The sequence below is a fragment of the Loxodonta africana genome, chromosome 25 (assembly GCF_030014295.1).
Source record: "Loxodonta africana isolate mLoxAfr1 chromosome 25, mLoxAfr1.hap2, whole genome shotgun sequence".
Taxonomy (NCBI): domain Eukaryota; kingdom Metazoa; phylum Chordata; class Mammalia; order Proboscidea; family Elephantidae; genus Loxodonta; species Loxodonta africana.
In genome coordinates, this window is record NC_087366.1 from 35,086,801 (window position 1) to 35,108,196 (window position 21,396).

Genomic DNA, 21,396 nt, shown 5'->3' on the forward strand with positions numbered 1-21,396 from the left:
ACACCCTGGCAGTTGCAAGTGGCTGGAGTGCAGGGAAAAGGCTATGGTCTATGCTGTGACAGTGGGGCTACCCAGGCTGTAGCCAGCAGAATACACTTCCTGCCCGGGCAGGAGACGTCATTGCACAGTGCACACTCCTCTCCTGACCACGGGTTGAGTTGAACCTGTCTCCACAGTTCCCCAACCCCTCACCTCCAGATCTGATCCTTCCTACCAGTGCCGTTGCTGACCTCTAGCACCAGGAGTACATGAATCACTCGAGAATTTGGTCAGAGTTAACCTGACTCACATAGATATCACCGTTTGAATATTATTGCAGACGTTTTCCCCAAAGATCACCTGTGGACCCCTAGGAGGTCCCTTGGAGTCCCAAATCTAGGTCCCTTCAATTTTAGCATGGCTGCCTTCCTTCCTATTAGCCATGCGAGTCCTTGTCCTGTTTCCCAATTATCAAGCAGTCCCCAGTCCCTGGGAAAACTGATGTTGGATGGATTGAATGGCAAGGTAACCTTTAAGTTTTTTTTTTTTCTTTTCAGTCTCACAATATGATTCTCTGTTTCCGAAGTTTCATTAAGGGAAATCAAGAGCAATTATGCAAAAGTTCAACCAGGAAATACACAATAGTTTGTAATCAGATGTACTCCTAGCAATCAAAGACTCTGAACTTAATCAACATCCCACTGTTAGGAATTTTTATAATGTGCACTTAGGCATATTTTTAAAAAATGTTTATGCCCTAATTTTGTGCTACTTGTATTGAGTTGGGTTTCTCTTTAGTGCTTATATCACTGGTGTTATTAACTAGGGCACAGGAACTACTAATCCTCTAAGACTTTATTTATGGAAATAATACATTAATATAATAATGTTACTGTGTAGGAATAATTACTAGATTGCCAAAATGCCCTTAGCACACAGTCTGCTCCTCAACGTCTCCGTTTGTAACTCACGAAGAATAATGCTGACTTAACTTTCAGGAGGAATGATTAGATCACTGTTTAATTTCCAAAATGTACTTTCTGGTCAAAGCAAAGAAAGCCTGATTTAGAGGAAAGAACTAATTTTTATATAATCAAACCTCGATCACAATCATTGGTGTGAGTCCATTGTTGTGGCCATTGTATATTTTGAGTGCCTTCCGATCTAGGGGATTCATCTTTCAGCACTAAGGTATTATACAAAATGCTTCCAATTTTCTGCTTCCTTATACAGTTGTCATACTTGAACAGTGATATAATAAAAAAAAAAACCCGCAGAATGTACATCTTTTGGAAATTAATGTTCCTGGTCAATGCACTTCACGTGCAGCCACCACCCATTCTGTCCGTGGAGGCTTTGGTGTTGCTATGATGCTGAACGGGTTTCAGCGCAGCTTCCAGACTAAGATGGACAAGGAAGAAAAGTCTGGCTATCTATTTCCAAAATCAGCCAATGAAAATTCTATGAATCGCAACTGTCCAATGTGCAACTGATCATGGGGTTGGCACAGGACTGGGCAGTGTTTCATTCCGTTGTGCATGGAATCACCATGAGTTGGGGTCTGACTCGAAGGCAGCTAACAGCAGCAGCTGGCCTAATTAACAACGTTGACCAGATGTGATTGACTGACTTCCCCTTCACTAATCTTCAAACTTTTGAGTACACAGTTGTCCACTGTATTTCCTTATTAGCCTTTTGGTTTCTGTAGGGTCTATAGTGATATCCCTTTTTTCTTTCCTGATATTGGTAATTGGATCTTCTCGTTTTTGGGAGGTTGGTCAGTCTGGCTAGAGGTTTATCAAGTTTATTGATATTTTCAAAGAACCACCTTTCAGTTTTGTTGGTTTTCTGTACTGTTTTTCTGTTTTCAATTTCATTGATTTTTGCTCTTTAATTCATTAGAAACCTTCCTCCTTTTCTAATGTAAGAATTTACTGTTATAACTTTTCCTCTAAGCAATGTGTTAGCTGCATTCCACAAATTTTTATATGTCGTATTTTCATTTTCATTCGGATCAAAATATTTTCTAAGTTCCCTTGGCAATTCCTCCTTAACCCATGGGTTAGAAGCTTTTTGTTTAATTTTCAAATATTTGGAGATTTCCCAGAAATATTTCTAATTATTAATTTCTAGCTTAATTTTATTACGGTAAAAAAGCATACTTTGTACAGTACCAATTCTTTTAAGTTTGTTAGTATTTGTTTTATTGATCAGAATACGGTGTTTTTGTGAATGGTCCATGTACAGTTGAAAAGAATGTGTGTTCTGCTGTTGTTGGGTTGAGTGTTCTAAAACTGTCGATTAGATCAAGAAGACTAACAGTGTTCTTCGGACTCTGTATCTTTGCTGGTTTTTGTTCACTTGTTCTATAAATTACTGTAAGCAGAGTGCCAAAGTCTCTAAGTGTAATTGTTGTGGAAGCATTCCCTTTTAAAATTATTAAAGCAACAAAATGCCAATTATAACCACTTTTATCCAACATTGAATTAGAAGTCCTAGGCAGTATGATGGAGTCCCTGGGTAGTATAAACAGTTAAGCCCTTGGCTACTAACCAAAAGGTTGATGATTTGAGTCCACCCAGAGGCACTTTGAAAGAAAAGCCTGGTAATCTACTTCTGAAATATCAGTCATTGAAAGCCCTATGGAGTACAGTTCTACTCTGACACACATGGTCTTTCTGTGAGTCAGAATTGATTCCACGGCAATGGAGTTAGACAGTACAGTAAGACGACTAAAAGCTATAATGGTAAATTGGGATGAAGCAACCATTACTGTCATTTTTCACAGATAAAATGATTTATATATAGAAGTCTGAAATAAAAAGTCTAAAACAAATTACTGGAATAAATAAAAGATATACACAATGTTGCTTAATATTAGATCGATACACAAAGTAATCAATTCCTATACATTAATAGTAATCGATTAGAAAGTTAAGTTTTCAGAAGTTAAAATCTACAATAGAAATAAAAATTATATAGCATTGAGAAATCTAAATATAAAAGAGATTATTGAGAAAATGATAAAACTTTATTAAAAGATATTGAAGAAAACCTAGATAAAGAAACATTATTTCATGGGTGAAAAGTAAAAATAAAAGAGGTTAATTGTTTGCAAACTAATTTGTAAATTCCATAAAATTCCAATCCTAATTCTCAACGGGCTGTGTGTGTGTGCTGAACATGGCGGGTGATTCTAAAGTACAAATGAAAGAGAAAATGGCCAAGAATAGTCAAGACAATTTTGAAGGAGAAACCTGGTGATAAGACTTGTCCTATCAGGTATCTTAATATATCATAAAGTCAAACAGAAGAATTGATACATTTTGAACTGTGGTGTTGGTGAAAAATGCCAGAAGAATAAATCAGTCTTAGGAGAAAAACAGCCAGAATGTTTATTACAAGTGAGGATGGCAAGACTTCTGCTTACTTACTTTGGACACATCATCAAGAAAGACCAGTCACTGGAAAAGGACTTACCAGTGATCATAAAGATGGCACAGGACAAAGCAATGTTTTGTTTTGTTATACATAAGGTCTTTGTGATTCGGCACAAACTTGATAGCACCTAACAACAACAACAAGAGTAGTTAAGATAAAGAGCCACTGTTATAGAGATGACAAAGAAATAAAAAATTCAACAAAGTTGAAAGCCAACAATTGGTCCCATGTCTATACAATGCTTATCTTTATGTTTAAAATGAAATTTTCTTATCTTTATGTTTAAAATGAAATTTTCTCAACAAATAAAAAAGGCCACACTAGAAAGGATAAGCCTCTAAAGGTGAATAGCAAGGCATTAAATATTAGGAAAAAAAATCATAGAAAAATATCTTGTGGTCTCTGGATAAGAATTTTACCTTAATTTAAAAATTTAATTTCTAAAATAAATGAAGAATTCGCATATACATATAAACTTCCCCATAGAGTTTCCAAGACTGTAATCTTTATGGAAGCAGACTACCACATCTTTCTCCCACAGAGTGGCTGGTGGGTTTGAACCACCAACCTTTTGATTAGCAGCTGAGCTCTTAACCACTGCACCACCAGGGTTCCTATACGTATATCAACAAAGGAAGGATAAGCAATTCAAGAAAATAATGGAAAAAATTACAGTCAATTCACAAAAGAGGACACCTGAATGGTCAGGAAACATTTGAAAAATATGTCCAAATTTACTAGTAAGTAGAATAATGTTAATTATGACATTACTTCAATTAATACTATTAATGATGAAGCAATGGGTATTAAACTGATGCTCCCACTTAACTTTAAAACTAGACAAAACGAAGAAAATGTTCTTAGGCATTGGTCAAGATAAATGGAGGTCTGTGATGCTGGAGAAAAGGGAAGCACAGTACCATTTTTTTTCCTGAAGTTGCTGTATTTTTTTTCTTTAAGAGATTTTGTATTCAAAAGAAAAAAAAAAAAGGCACCTCGGATTATTTTGCCCGTCTATCATTTTGAGGTAGCAAAAGGGTTTTATCATTTTGAGGTAGCAAAAGGGTTTTATAGACAATAATATATTAATTTTCCAAACTATGCTGTAATTGACTGTGGGCTAGTATTTTTCACCTCTTTGACCAAAGTAAGTTAAGAATCATGCAGAAGGAGTTGATATAAAGTGAAGGGCTAAGTTCACTAGTAATTTGATCCTAGTAATATTTTAAGACATAAAATTTCTCCCTTTTTTAAAACCTGACCTAAAAGCTTTTTCTATTTCAATATGTTCCCAACAAAACGCAAGTTTTTGTAAAGTTTGTTTCACTTCTTCTTAGTTGCCGTTGTGTTGGCTCTAGCTCATGCCAACCTGTTTGCTGCAACGCAAGTCTGGATGGTTTATAAACTATCGATGCTGGAGGAGGTACATTAGTGTGTGCTCATGTTTAGGTAACACAAACCATTCTCAGAAAGAATAGAACCATAAATGATTTCATTTGGGTCTAACAAGACCACTGTTGTTCTTAACAAGATGCCAACTACTTGGAACAAGCTATTTCAGCCAAATACCTCTGCAGTCTCTTAGAAGACCAGACTTCTGCAAGAAATTCCATGAATTTTCAACATCTTTCATTGTTCTCTCCTTCCCTTTGGCAATACGAGAACTTCAATAGTAGTCATAAAAATATGTTTCTAAGGATCTGGAATAGATAATGGTAACATTTCTAGAACTGAAATTTGTCTTTCGTTTGAAAGAACCTTCCTTGTAAGACATATAATGAATTGTGGTAACTTCTTGGATTTAATTGGCAATATCAGTGAACTATTAAAGCAGAATGAATCAAAAGAAAAAGTATACTTGTAATAATGGTTCCTTGAAGTATACCTCTCAGAATGTACTGAGCATTTAAGCGGAAAAAAAAAAAGCTTTGATTCTTTTTCATTTTCGAAGGAACACAACTACCTCTCATTGTGTAATAAAAGTCTCAGCAAAATTGTTAGACAAGAAGAATAAGAAAATTCAATTAGTTTCAGTTCAGTGAATACTGTGGAGGACATGCTTCATGTGCTGAGATCTAAAGGAAACCACAGCAGAGTAGGTCTTGACCTTTGTACCAGCACTGAGTATCCTGAGGCCCATCTGCCATTTTCTTTGAGACCTATAACTAATAACGACGAAATTGTAAAGCACTTATAGGATGTCAAGCATTATTCTAAGTATTATACCTATATTGACTCACTGAATTCTTTCAAGAGCTCCAGGGAGATAAATACTATTATTAGTCTAATTTTATATTCGGGGAAACTGGGACCCACCATCATCAAGTCGATTCTGACTCATAGTGACCCTATAGGATACAGTAGAACTGCCCCCGTGGAGTTTCCAAGGCTGTAATCTTTACTGCAGCAGACTGCAGCATCTTTCTCTCGAGTTGCAGCTTGTAGATTCAAACCGCCAACGCTTTGGTTAACAGCCGAGCAGTTTAAACACTGCACCACCAGGGTGGCTTAACTGGGGCACAGAAAGTTAATAAATTGCCCAAGCTAGCATCATTACTAAGTGGAAGAGCCGGGACTGGAATCTAGGCAGCCTAGTCCCAGGGTCTGTGTTCTTTAACCACTAAGCTAGAGTGCCACTTTGACCCAGTCCGGCAACAGAGGCGAAGTGCCAGGATACATGCTGGGTACCAAACAGCTCAATCCTCAAGGCTTTCCCCATTAATTATTCCACTTCCACAATTCCTAGTTGTGGCAAGTTATTTCTAGCTTAAGAAAACTCATTTCCTAGGACTTTTGGGGTTTTATGGGGATTTTTTTCTTATTTATTTTACTAAGTCTTTTATAGTTTGGGGTTTGTCTTTGGGTTGGCACCTTCTGTTTTCCTGATTTATGTTTTACATTGTACTTCTTTTGTGTTCTTATCCATCTTCACTCTCTATCTTTCTTATCTTCTGACTTCCTTTTTTTTTTTTAATTTTGCCTCTTTTGTGATCATTCTCTCTTTTTGTCTTATACTTTTTCAGTTATTTGTAAATTTAAGTTTTTTTTTCTTATTTCATTTCATTATATTCTATTCATTTCTATTCTATTAGGTGGTTTTCTCTTTTTCCTTTAGTTTTTTAATTTTACTTATTTAAAACAATGCTTATTTTAAATTTAATTCATTTTAACAATTTAAACGACTATTTCAGCTTTTAAAAAACCATTAATTTTTTTTTATAATTTTTATTGTGCTTTAAGTGAAAGTTTACAAATCAAGTCAGTCTCTCACATAAAAACTTATATACACCTTGCTACATACTCCCAATTACTCTCCCCCGCTCCCTCCCTCCACTCTCTCTTTTCTTGTCCATTTCACTAGCTTCTAACCCCCTCTACCCTCTCATCTCCCCTCCAGGAAGGAGATGCCAATCATAGTCTCAGGTGTCTACCTGATCCAAGAAGCTCACTCCTCACCAGCATCCCTCTCCAACCCATTGTGCAGTCCAGTCCCTGTCTGCAGAGTTGGCTTTGGGAATGGTTCCTGTCCTGGGCCAAGAGAAGGTCTGGGGGCCATGACCACTGGGGTCCTTCCACTCTCAGCCAGACCATTAAGTCTGGTCTTTTTATAAGAATCTGGGGTCTGCATCCCACTGCTCTCCTGCTCCCTCAGGGTTCTCTGTTGTGTTCCCTGTCAGGGCAGTCATCTGTTGTAGCCAGGCACCATCTAGTTCTTCTGGTCTCAGACTGATGTAGTCTCTGGTTTATATGGCCCTTTCTGTCTCTTGGGCTTGTAATTAACCTTGTGTCCTTGGTGTTCTTCATTCTCCTTTGATGCAGGTGGGTTGAGACCAGATGGCTGCTTGCTAGCATTTGAGACCCCAGACGCCACTCTTCAAGGTGGGATGCAGAATGTTTTCTTAATAGATTTTATTACGCCAATTGACTTAGATGTCCCCTGAAACCATGGTCCCCAAACCCCTGCCCCTGCTACACTGGCCTTTGAAGCATTCAGTTTATTCAGGAAACTTCTTTGCTTTGGGTTTAGTCTAGTTGTGCTGACCTCCCCTGTATTGTGTGTTGTCTTTCCCTTCACCTAAGGTAGTTCTTATCTACCAACTAATTTGTGAATACCCCTCTCCCACCCTCCCACCCTCCCTCCTCTCGTAACCACAAAAGAATGTTTTCTTCTCAGTTTAAACTATTTCTCAAGTTCTTACAGTAGTGGCCTTATACAATATTTTTCCTTTTGCAACTGACTAATTTCACTCAGCATAATGCCTTCCAGATTCCTCCATGTTATGAAATGTTTCACAGATTCCTCACTGTTCTTTATCGATGTGTAGTATTCCATTGTGTGAATATATCATAATTTATTTATCCATTCATCTGTTGGTGGGCACCTTGGTTGCTTCCATCTTTTTGCTATTGTAAACAGTGCTGCAATAAACATGGGTGTGCATATATCTGTTTCTGTAAAGGCTTTTATTTCTCTAGGATATATTTTGAGGAGTGGGATTGCTGGATCATATGGTAGTTCTATTTCTAGCTTTTTAAGGAAGCGCCAAATCGACTTCCAAAGCGGTAGTACCATTTGACATTCCCACCAGCAGTGTAGAAGTGTTCCAATCTCTCCACAGCCTCTCCAGCATTTATTATTTTGTGTTTTATGGATTAATGCCAGCCTTGTTGGAATGAGATAAAATCTCATTGTAGTTTTGATCTGCATTTCTCTAATGGCTAATATCGTGAACATTTCCTCATGTACCTGTTAGCTACCTGAATGTCTTCTTTAGTGAAGTGTTTATTCATATCTTTTGCCCATTTTTTAATAGGGTTATTTGTCTTTTTGTAGTTGAGTTTTTGCAGTATCATGTAGATTTTAGAGATCAGACGCTGATCGGAAATGTCATAGCTAAAAACTTTTTCCCAGTCTGTAGGTAGTCCTTTTACTCTTTAGGTGAAGTCCTTGGATGAGCATAGGTGTTTGATTTTTAGGAGCTCCCAGTTATCTAGTTTTTCTTCTGCATTCTTAATAACATTTTGTATACCGTTTATGCCATGTATTAGGGTTCCTAACGTTGTCCCTATTTTTTCTTCCATGATCTTTATCATTTTAGATTTTATATTTAGGTCTTTGATCCTTTTTGAGCTCGTTTTTGTGCCTGGAGTGAGGTATGGGTCTTGTTTCATTTTTTTGCAGATGGATATCCAGTTATGCCAGCACCATTTGTTAAAAGGACTGTCTTTTCCCCATTTAACTGTTTTGGGGCCTTTGTCAAATATCTACTGCTCATATGTGGGTAGATTTATGTCTGAATTCTCAATTCTGTTCCATTGGTCCATGTATCTGTTGTCGTACCAGTACCAGGCTGTTTTGACTACTGTGGTGGTATAATAGGTTCTAAAATCAGGTAAAGTAAGGCCTCCCACTTTGTTCTTCTTTTTCAGTAATGCCTTATTTATCCGTGGCCTCTTTCCCTTCCCTATGAAGTTGGTGATTTGTTTCTGCATCTCATTAAAAATGTCATTGGGATCTGGATCGGAATTGCATTGAACGTATAGATAGCTTTTGGTAGAATAGGCATTTTTATAATGTTAAGTCTTCCTATCCATGAGCAAGATACGTTTTTCCACTTATGTAAGTCTCTTTTGGTTTGTTGCAGATGTGTACTGTAGTTTTCTTTGTATAAGTCTTTTACATCTCTGGTAAGATTTATTCCTACGTATTTTATCTTCTTGGGGGCTACTGTAAATGGCATTGATTTGGTGATATCCTCTTCGATGTTCTTTTTGTTGGTGTAGAGGAATCCAACTGATTTTTGTGTGTTTATCTCGTATCCCGATACTTTGCTGAACTCTTCTATTAGTTTCAGCAGTTTTCTTGAGGATTCCTTAGGGTTTTCTGTGTCTAAGATCATGTCATCTGCAAATAGAGATACTTTTACTTCTTCCTTGCCAATCTGGATGTCCTTTATTTCTTTATCTAGCCTAACTGCTCTGGCTAGGACCTCCAACACAATGTTGAATAAGAGTGGTGATAAAGGGAATCCTTGTCTGGTTCCCGATCTCAGTGGGAATGCTTTCAGGCTCTCTTCATTTAGGGTGCTGTTGGCTGTTGGCTTTGTATAAATGCCCTTTATTATGTTGAGGAATTTTCCTTCTATTCCTGTTTTGCTGAGAGTTTTTATCATGAATAACCCTTTATTTTTTATTCTACTTGCTTATCTTCTTATTTTTCTGGACATTATGGGAAACTAAAGCTTGCTGGTTTCCCCTGGATCTCGACCCTGGAGACACACAGAAATGGCAGACAGGTTAATACAGATCTGAGACACTGATATAGAAACTGGGGGGAACCCCCAGGGGCCACAGTGGTTGATGGAGAGTGCTTTGTACCAGGTGCCTTTTCGGTCTCTGAAGCTGCACTCAGAGGTGCCTTGCCCATCCAGTTACTGCTGCAGAAGAACAGCCACACCAGCCTCGCAACAGTGGGTCTTGGGGAATCAGGAGAGCAACCCCCATGCTTTTCTGTGACCAACAGAAAATAGCAGGCACAGGCAGTCGGCCAGCCCCAGAGCAGCTGCAGCTCTGGCAGAAGGTGAGTCACATAGACCTGTATTTTCATCCCTTTTGAGTCTGTTCAGTATCTGAGGTGTAACTCTCCCACGTCTTGGCTGGATGGTCTTAAAAAAAAAAAAAAATCCCAGTAGTTGGCCTTTCAGATGTGAGGGGTGATTACCAGTTGCCGTCACTCCAACTCATGGCGAAACCATGTGTGTCAGTGTAAAACTGTGCTTCATAGGGTTTTCAATGGCTGGTTTTTCAGAGGTAGATCATCAAGCCTTTCTTCTGAGGCACCTCTGGGTGGACTCAAACCTCCAACCTTTCGGTTAGCAGTGGAATGTATTAAGTATGTGCACCACCCAGGGACTCCCGAGGGGTGATACGGAGTTCTCAGAGGTGATTCTGAAGTCTAGATGGGGGTGTTGGATAAGAAAATGGAGATCCCTTGAAGGCAACCTCTTTTTTGGGGGAGAGGGCAGTGGGAAGTTCAGTATCAGAGTCTGAGGCAGTTTGGGGTCATCATATGTGATCTCTAGGTGGCAATGAAATTTTGTAACTCAAGGGAGAAAATGCCAGGCTGGAAATACAGAGAAGGAGAGAAGATGGAAGTGAGAGAAAGGATAACTTACTGCACAGTAATGGGGAAAAGGCGAACAAGGATGAGGAGAGGAGGCCAATTCAGGCAGAAGCCAGCGTGTTTACAGAGATGCTGGCGGGAAGGAGGAAACAGAAGGAACCCACAGCAGCTGACCTTAGAGATTTAGGAAATTGAAAGTAGAAATCATCGGCTCAGAGGTGAAGTTGATACTGGAGACCTGAAGGGCGAGGGACTCATTTGGAGCAACCACTGTAGAGACTGCAGTATAAAAAAGAAATAAATCTAAGAGAAAACCTAATGCAACCAGAGGCAAAAAGGTGAACAGCATAAGAAGAGAAGGTAAGTTGGGCTGAGAAAATGGTTTCCCGAGTCTGGATCACAGCAGGTACCACACCTCTTCCGCCCTTTGGTCATGAACAGCCTTTGGATCTCCCGCCCTGCCATCATATGACGAGATTTCAGGCATGGCCACACACTGATGTTTCTTTTCCCCTTCATGTCCTGTGGTTTGAGTCAATATGGAAACTCTGATTCTTTTATGCCCTCAGTTGTAGAAAAAACAATCACAACCTCTGTTCGCCTTCCTTCAAACAGTTGCCTCTGGCCACAGTTTCAACCCCCAATGACACCACCCTTACCTTCAGCCCTTCTATGAGTTGGAATCGACTAGACGGCAACGAGTTTGGTTTTTGGTTTTTTAGTAACTGCCCTAGAGTCTGCTAACATGTATGCTTGACAGATTCTGGAGAAACTTCACAAATACCGTTTTTTTATAAATAATATTTTATTGTGTTTTCAGTGAAGGTTTACACAGCAGTTTATGTTCCCATTCAGCTATTTCTATACCAATTGTTCAGTGACATTGGTTACATTCTTCACAATGTGTGAACTTTCTCATTATTTCAGTTCTGGTTGTTCTGTTTCCACCACTTCAGCCTTCCTGCCACCCTACATTCTCAGCCTTGCTTTAAAGAGATTGTTGACTGTTTGGTCTCCTATAGGTAATATTTTAAAGACACACAGCACTTACGAGTGATGTTCAAGATTTGAAGAGCATCTCAGGGCAATAGTCTCAGAGAGTCCTCCAGTCTCAACCAGTCCAGCAGGTCTGTTTTTTTTTTTTTTTTTAGGAGTTTGATGTTCTGTTCCACATTCTCTCATTGTGTCAAGGTCTGTCTATTGTGGCCCTGATTAGAACTGTCAGTGATGGTAGCTGGGCACTATCTAGTTCTCAGGACAGATGAGGCCATGTGGTTCATGTAGGCTATTTGTTCTGTAGACTAGTTGCTTCTTTGAATCTTTGACTTTCTTCTTTTCTTTTTGCTCCAGAGGAGTAGAGATCAACAGTTGTATCTCAGGTGGCCCCTCACAAGCTTTTAAGACCCTAGACACTACTCACCAAACTAGGATGTAGAATACAACTTTATGAATTATATTATCCCCGGAGACTGTGGTCCTAATCTTTCAAACCCAGAAATCCAGTCCCTCAAGGTGTTTGATTATGTCTAAGAAGTATCTGTAACTGTGCTGCCTATACATTTTATTGTGTATAAAAATATTTATATAAGTTACATAGATGCATATACATATCTATATGTATATACCTATATATACACACATATGTACATATCTATACACACATACATATATACCCACACATATATTTTTTGATAGTTTTTGCTTTTGTTTCAAATTTACATATGCCATAGGAATTATCAACAGATCCTTTTTTCTTGTGTACTTTTTAGCGATATCATTTACCTTCATCAAGCTGTGTACACGTCATCTTTATTCGGTGTTACCTTTCCCATTACCAAAAATAACAAGTGTTTAATATCTAGAGAGTGAATCCCTCTCTTCCTCACCCCATCCCTGGTAACCACTAATGAACATTTGTTTATATATATTGTTCATGTCATTTCATAACATGAACATACAATATTTGGGCTTTGTTTTTTTATGATTGACTTATTTCACTCAACATAATGTCCTCCATGTTCAAGGTGCTTTGGGAACTCATTTTTCTTCATCGCTGAGTAGTATTTCATTGTATGTATGTACCACATTTTACTTATCCATTCATATTTTGGTGGGCACTTAGGTTGTTTTTATCTTTTTGCTATTGTGAATACTGCTTTGATGAATATAGGTGTGCATGTGTCTGTTCATGTCACTTCTATTAGATCCTTAGATCCTAGGAGTAGAATTGCTGCGTCATATGAAAGTTCTACCTTTAGTTTTTTGAGAAACCAGCAGACTGTTTCCTACAATGGCTGTACCATTTTGTATTCCTACCAGCAATGGATGAGGGTTCTAATTTCTCTACAACCCCCGCAACACTTGTTGTTTTCTGTTTTTTCTGTTTTTGTTTGTTTGTTTCTTATATTGCCATCCTAACCAAAACACCAAAACCAAACCCAGTGCTGTTGAGTCGATTCCGACTCATAGTGACCATATAGGACAGAGTAGAACTGCCCCATAGAGTTTCCAAGGAGCACCTGGCAGATTCAAACTGCCAATTCTTTGGTTAGCAGCCGTAGCACTTAACCACTACGCCACCAGGGTTTCCACGGGGGAGTAAAATGGTATCTCATGGTGGTTTTGATTTGCATTTTTCTGATGGCTAATGATATTGAGCATCTTTTCATGTGTCTGTTGACCACTTGAATAGCCTCTTTGGTGAGGTGTCTGCTGATGTCTTTTGCCCAGTTTTTGATTGAGTTAATTTATTTTTTGTTGATAAGTTTAGAAGTTTTCTATATATTTTAGTTATTAGAATCAGTTATATCATTCTCAAAGTTTTTTTTTCCCAACCTGTAGGTTGTCTCTATATGCTTTTGATCGAGTCTTTTGATGAACGTAAGTATTTAATTTTTATGAAGTCGCAGTTAACTATTTTGTTTTCCATTGCTCATGTATTCATGATAATTTGTGTTTGATAATTTATCACTGAAAAAAATTAGATCTCAGAGCTTTGCTCCTATATTTTCTTCCAAGAACTTTATGGTTTTAGATTTAACATTTGGGTCCTGTATCCATTGTGGATTGGTTTTTGTGTATGGTGTGATGTATGAGTATTGTTTCATTTTTCTACATGTGGAAATCCAGTTTTCCCAGCACCATTTATTGAAGAGATTGTTCCTTCCCCATTGAATGAATATGGCACTGTGTTGAACATCAATTGACTATAGACGTTTGGACTTATGTCTGGATTTTCAATTCTATTCCATTGGTCTATGTGTCTACCATTAAACCAGTACCAGGCTGTTTTGATTACAGATACCATTTTGAGAGATGCTGTTATTTAGGAAAATATAAAGGAAGAGAAGGGCTTCACCATGTTGAGAGTGGTTTCATAGCCGTCATTTCATTTGATCCCCAAATTAGTAGCAACAGGTGATGTTGCTGTAAATGAAGAAACTAAGTCTCAAAGAGTAGTTAACATTCCCAGTCACATAATCACTTAGCAGCAGTACAGAACCTAGAAAGACCAGATGTCCTGACTGCTTGTGTAATGCTCTGTGCTATTTTTTATTTTGTTTTATATTACAAGAAAGGACCATCTGATTAGAGACGATAAAAATATTCTCTAAAATTTCTGCTTCAGGGGCCAATATTTAACATTTTTTGAGAAAGTGAGCCTGGGAGAAATTGTATGTTCCTACCTCAACTCGAAGATTCTCAGGAAACTGACTAAAGCACTGAGATTTACTTTCTTCAGAGCTGCTAAAAATTACTACACCTGACACAACACTGATTTGTATTTACACAGCTCCTCTCTCCTGGGGAAACGTCCAGCCTGTAACAAACACCCACTTATCTATTTCCATCTTGAGACACTGACCGTCTTTAGAGATGTCCAGAGCAGTTTGCATATACTAATCTATCCCATAAACCATCATAGCATTTGTGAGAGTTAGCATTATTGAAGAAAAGGTAGATTCCCAAACCCACTCAATTTCAGGGGTCATCTGGTCCTTTAATATGAGCAGACTCTCAAGCCAAATGCAGGTTAGATTTTCACAAAAGGTGTTACCCAAGACACAAGATCACCATTTAGCTCAATATATTACGAAGTGGAGCCAGAGAACTGCCTATGTTAGAATTATCTGGGGTGGTTGGTAAAACGGTAGTCTCTTATCTCTACCTCAAACCTATTGCATCAGAATCTGAATGGCAGGGACCTGGAATCTGACTTCTAACAAGCTCCTTTGATTCCTTTTCTACTCTAATGTAAAAACCTATGATTCAGTTTTGAGACAGTTGTGGTTCAGTGCTAGAATTCTCATCTTCCATGTGGTAGACCTGGGTTTGGTCCCTGGCCAATGCACCTTATGTGTAGCCACTGCCTGTCTGTCAGTGAACATGTATGTTGCTGTGATGCTGAACAGGTTTCAGTGGCGCTTCTAGATTAAGATGAACTAGGCAGAAAGGACTGGCATTTCTTCTGAAAATCAGCCAGTGAAAACCCTATGAATCTCAACGAATCAATTTGCAACCACACACGGGGATGGCACAGGACTGGGCAGCGCTTTATTCCTTTGTGCATGGGGTTGACATGAGTTGGGGTCAATTGGATGGCAGCTAAGAACAACAATGATCCAATTTATCCTTTCATTCTGAAGATGCTAAAAAAGATTTTCCAGAAAGGTAAAAGGACTTGTGAAATTTCTCACAGTTTTCACAAGGCAGGAAGGGGATGCAATCCAGGACTTTGAAGCCAGTCAAGCATTTTTTCCTTGCAAAACACTCTGTGAGCTGCAGTGGCCATGGCCTTCGTGTCCCCCATTGTCATCATAAGTACTTGCTACCTGCAGTCCTCAGGGCATTCTGGGCTTGGTAAATAGGTGGCCTGTATTCTGCAACAGTGTTTTCTTTTCCAGGAAATTAAGCCTCACCAGAACACATACTTCACATGAGAAAAAAATTGTGACAATTGAAGTTCACTTGAAATATCAATAACAACCATGTATTATTTAGAGCTTAGAGCATGGCCTGCACTGGACGTATTTACATGCATGATCTCATTTAGGCTCACAACAATTCTATGACATAGACACTCTCCTCTCTGCCTATAAATTCTTACCCCAAGAAATACAACTAGATAGTGGGCAGCCAAGATTTGAATTCAGATCGGCGGAACCTCTGCGCTCCCCAACTCCCAGAATCACCCTGCAGCTCGATGCCTCTGCCAGTCCCACTTAAAGCTCCACTGCTCAGGATCTGTGATGGATGCTCTCTGAATACTTTACCTTTCTCACTGTAGCCTCTAACAAGAACAGCCACCCCCACCCCACCTCACCCCCCTCAACTCTTATCATTTTTTATTTCCTCCTGGTGTTTTCCTCAGGGAATTTATCACTAACAGAAATAAATTTGCTTATTTGTGTTCTCTTTTTCCTGCTCCACCCCCCAATAGAATTTATGCTCCATAAGGTCAGGAGTTCTGTGTCTTGTTCACCATGGTTTGTATCTTCTAACCTAGAACTGTGCCTGGCACATGAAAGACCCTCAATTAATATCTCTTAAATGAATGAATGGATGAATGAATGAATGAATGCATAATCTTTCATTTCAGTGTCTTCTCAGCCTTTACAGGGAAGTTTTCTTGTGGAATCTCCTATACACTCTCCAAAGAATGAAGGATTTGGACCAACTTTTCACTCCAGATCCACTAAGAGAAACCATCATGGAGCATTTTAAGAAAACCATGTGCATGTGACTTTTACTGTCTCATAACACGTTGGATGGATAATCTTTCTGACTTCTGGAGTCCTTTGGTGAAATGGGCACAACTTTCCTTTTGTCTTTCGTTCCTGTGTTTACAATGTCTAGTCACGGTAGAGTACAGCATCATTTTTAGAGGTGCTGGTACCAGCTTTAGGTCCAGGCAAGGTATGGAGCACCCCACTCTGGCACTCCTCTGGCCCTCCTCCTCCACGGTATGAGAAGTCTGCAGAACCTTTGAGCATGGCCTCCTGGACCCTTGATCACCTCCATTAGACTGCACTCCGAGTATTTGAGACCTGGGAATTCCCTATCCAAATGTCCCTAACGCCAATTCTGGGACCTGTGTGGGCCTCTTTACTGGTTCCATCCTCCTGAAAGCACATGGCATTGCAGGAATGCACAATCCCAGGCCCAAGGGGCAAGTATCTGCAGGGGGTATTGATGGAACATGGACATATCAGTGTAGGTTCGACAGTGTAGGGTAGAAACTATGTAGGAAGAGAAGCAGGTAAGCTAGGGCCAGGGGCTGAGGGCCCGGACCCTGGGGCCTGAGGTCAGTTTTCCCCATACCAAGAGTTTTTCAACACAGAACTCTGAGGAGTCTGAGAATTCTTAAACTGAACCCAGTCTTCAGATCCTTATGAAGGTGTATGTGTTATGGTCCTGAGAGAGAACACATTTTATGCGAGTCTCTTAGTTTGATTTATAACGTTTAAGTACTTTAGTCATTTGATATGTGGCTTCTATTTGTACCCTCTCTGGAAACTTTATGGGGCAGTTCTACTCTGTCCTATCAGGTCGCTATGAGTCGGAATCAACTCAACGGCACTGGGTTGGGTAGGCCCTGCAAGCTTTGAGATGCACCTGAATGACTTCTGAAATTTTTTCGTTTCCAAGGATTAAGACTTTGCAGAATATCACCCTTGTTTATCCTTGGTCTAATTTCCAGATTCTGCATGGTGAGTTTACTTAAGAGACACCTGTCGTGAGTAGCTGTGCTCACAGCTATCTCCCCAACCCCCAGTACACCACCTCCCCAAAGCCACCCAGATTGACTAAGATGGCACTGGTTGCCTCTTTCTCTGAATTCTTAGAGTATTTTACCACGCCTAAGCTTAAGCTTCATGTTACATTTTAAGATTATGTTTTACTATAGCAATATTTCCAGCACACATCTACCAGTGTGTCGTACTGTGGTGGCTTACTTGTTGCTGTGATACTGGAAGATTTGCCACCAGTATTTCAAATACCAGCAGGGTCACCCTTGTTGGACAGGTTGCAGCTGAGATTCCAGACTAAGACAGACTAAGAAGAGGGACCTGACAGTCTACTTCTGAAAAGATTGGCTAGTGAAAACTTTATGAACAGCAGCAGAACATTGTCTGATATAGTTCCGGAAGATGAGCCCCTCAGGTCAAAAGGCACTCAAAATGTGATTGGGGAAGTGCTGCCTCCCTAAAGTAGAGTCGGCCTTATTTACATGGATGGAGTCAAGGTTTTGGGACCTTCATTTGCTAATGCAGCATGACTCAAAATGAGAAGAAACAGCCTCAAACAGCCACTAACAATTGGAATGTGGAATGTACAAAGTATGAATCTTGGAAAACTAGAAGTCTTCAAAAAGGGAATAAAACGAGTAAACATTGATATCCTAGGAATTAGTGAGCTGAAATGGACTGGTATCGGCCATTTTGAATCAGACAATCATATGGCCTACTACGTCAGGAATGACAAATTGAAGAGGAATGGCATCAAGTTCATTATCAAAAAGAATATTTCAAGATCTATCCTGAAGTACAACACTGTAATAGGATAATACACCTACAAGGAAGACCAGTTAATACGACTATTACTCAAATTTACCCAACAATGACTAATGCCAAAGATGAGGACATTGAAGATTTTTACCAACTTCTGAAGTCTGAAATTGATTAAACAATCAAGATGCATTAATAATTACTGGTGATTGAAATGTGAAAGTTGGAAACAAAGAAGAACGATTGGTAGTTGGAAAATATGGCCTTGGTGATAGAAATGATGCCGGATAGAAAATACAGGAATCAAATTGATTATATCTGTGTCAAGAAATGATGAAAAAGCTCAATATCATCAATTAGGACAAGGCCAGGGGCTGACTTCAGAACAGACCGTCTATTGCTCATATGCAAGTTCAAGATGAAGTTGAAGAAAATTAAAACAAGTCCACGAGAGCCAAAATGCAACCTTGAGTATATCCCACCTGAATTTGCAGACCATCTCAAGAATAGATTTGACCCATTGAACACTAATGACTGAAGACCAGACAAGTTGTGGAAAGACATCAAGGTCATCATACATGAATAAAGCAAAAGGTCATTAAAAAGTCAGGAAGGAAATAAAAGACCAAAATGGATGTCAGAAGAGACTCTGAAACTTGCTCTTGAATGTAGAGTAGCTAATGCGAAGGAAAGAAGTGTTGAGGTAAAAGAGCTGAACAGAAGATTTCAAATGGCAGCTTGAGAAGACAGTAAAATACTATAATGAAACGTGCAAAGACCTGGAATAAGAAAACCCAAAAGGAAGAACACGTGCACATTTCTGAAGCTGAAAGAACTGAAGGAAAATTTCAAGCCTCAAGTTGCAATTTTGAAGGATTCTGTGGGCAAAACATTAAATGACACAGGAAGCATCAGTAGCAGAAGGAATACAGAGTCACTGTGCCAAAAAGAATTGGTTCATGTTCTACCATTTCAGGAGGTAGCATATGACCAAGAACCAATGGTATTAAAGGAAGAAGTTTAAGCTCTACTGGAAGCATTGGCAAAAAACAAGGCTCCAGGAAATGACAGAATACCAATTGAAATGTTTCAACAAATGGAGGCAACGCTGGAAGCGCTCACTCGTCTATGCCAAGAAATTTGGAAGACAGCTGCCTGGACAACCAACAGGAAGAGATCTCTATTTGTGCCCATTCCAAAGAAAGGTGATCCAACAGAATGGTGAAATTATCGAACAGTATCATTAATATCACACACAAGTAAAATTTTGCTGAAGATCATTCAAAAGTGTTGCAACAGTACAATGACAAAGAATAGCCAGAAATTCAAGTTGGATTCAGAAGAGGATGTGGAACAAGGGCTACCATCGCTGATGTCAGATGGATCTTGGCTGAAAGCAGCGAATGCCAGAAAGATGTTCACCTGTGTTTTATTGACTATGCAAAGGCATTTGACTGTGTGGATCATAACAAATTATGGATGACATTGTGAAGAATAGGAATTCCAGAACACTTAATTGGGCTCATGTGGAACCTGTATGTAGACCAAGAGGCAGTTGTTTGAACACAGCAAGGGGATACTAAGTTGTTAAAGTCAGGAAATGTGTGTGTCAGGGTTGTAGCCTTTCACCATACTTATTCAATCTGTAATCTGAGCAAATAACCCAAGAAGCTGGACTTTATGAAGACGAATGTGGCATCAGGATTGGTGGAAAACTAATTAACAACCTGTGATATGCACAATACACAACTGTGCTTGCTGAAAATGAAGAGGACTGGAACACGTACTGCTAAAGATCAAAGACTACAGCCTTCAGTATGGATTATGTCTCAACATAAAGAAAAAAAAAAAAAAGTCCTCACAACTGGACCAGTAAGCAGCATCATGATAAACAGAGAAAAGGTTGAAGTTGTCAAGGATTTCATTTTACTTGGATTCATAGTCAACAACCTTGAAAGTAGCAGTCAAGTAGTCAAACTACATATTGCATTGGGCAAATGTGCTGTAAAAGACCTCTTTAAAGTGTTCAAAAGCAAAGATGTCACTTCAAGGACTAAGGTGCACCTGACTCAAGCCATGATATTTTCAATAGCTTCATATGCATGGGAAAGCTGGACAAAAAATAAGGAAGATGGAAGTAGAATTGATGCATTTGAATTGCAGTGTTGGCAAAGAATATTGAATATACCATGGACTTCTGGAAGAATGAACAAGTCTGTCTTGGAAGAAATACAGTCAGACTGCTACTTGGAAGGAAGGATGACAAGACTTCATCTTATGTACTTTGGACATCTTATCAGGAGGGAGAAGTACATCATGCTTGGTAAAGTAGAGGGTCATCAGAAAAGAAGACTACCCTGGACGAGATGGATTGACACAGTGGCTTCAACGATGGGCTCAAATGTAACAACCATTTTGAGGATGGCACTGGACTGGGCAGTGTTTCATTCTGTTGTACATAGCAATATTGAAATGTTCTGTGAGTATATCTTACTTCTCAAATTACTTGTTAGGTTATCTGTATGTCTTTTCTTGCCTTAACTATGCCTAGCACATTAATACTAACTAAATACTGGCACATTGAAGGTCCTCAATGAATATCTCTTGAATCAATAAACGAGTGAGTTAATGCTTCATTTTGGTTTCAATATCTCCCAGGCTTCATTGGAAAGCTGATCAATGTCTGGATAAACAAACAAGCAAAATCCACGTTAAATCTAGAAATTGGTGTTCATTTTTTCCCACTAGCCCGTGATGAGTCATGAAGTTTCATACAATGATATAGCAGAGTCTGAGGGTACCCAGCCTGGTATGCAGCCTTCATGTACTCAGACGTGTCAGGGGGGTGCCATCTGCAGGAAACACATTTCTTGCCCTAAATATTTTCAATCATCATGTGGATGGAAATTGTTTTAATAATTCACGTTCTACCTGAATATACAACACTCTCGACAGCCTGAATAAATGGATACAGTCCTACTTACTTTAAACATGTTTTAAAGGATATTTCTGCTTTTTTTCAGGCTGTGTTCGCAAACCTGCCTTTGGATGGTGCAAATGGTTACTGTACTCAGCTGCTAACCAAAAGGTTGGCGGTTTGAATCCACTCAGAGGCACCTTGGAAGAAATTCCTAGTGATCTACTTCCAAAAAATCAGCTGTTGAAAACCCTGTGGAACACAGTTCTACTCTGACACACAGGGAGTCACCCTTGCGACTGGTTTTTCTATTAGCACACTCACAGATGCTAATATACAACCACATTGTTTAAAAGAAAAAAAAGTAACTATCCAGACAAAACCATATCACCTCTCACTAAGAATTATGTTTGCTTCCCAAAAATTAC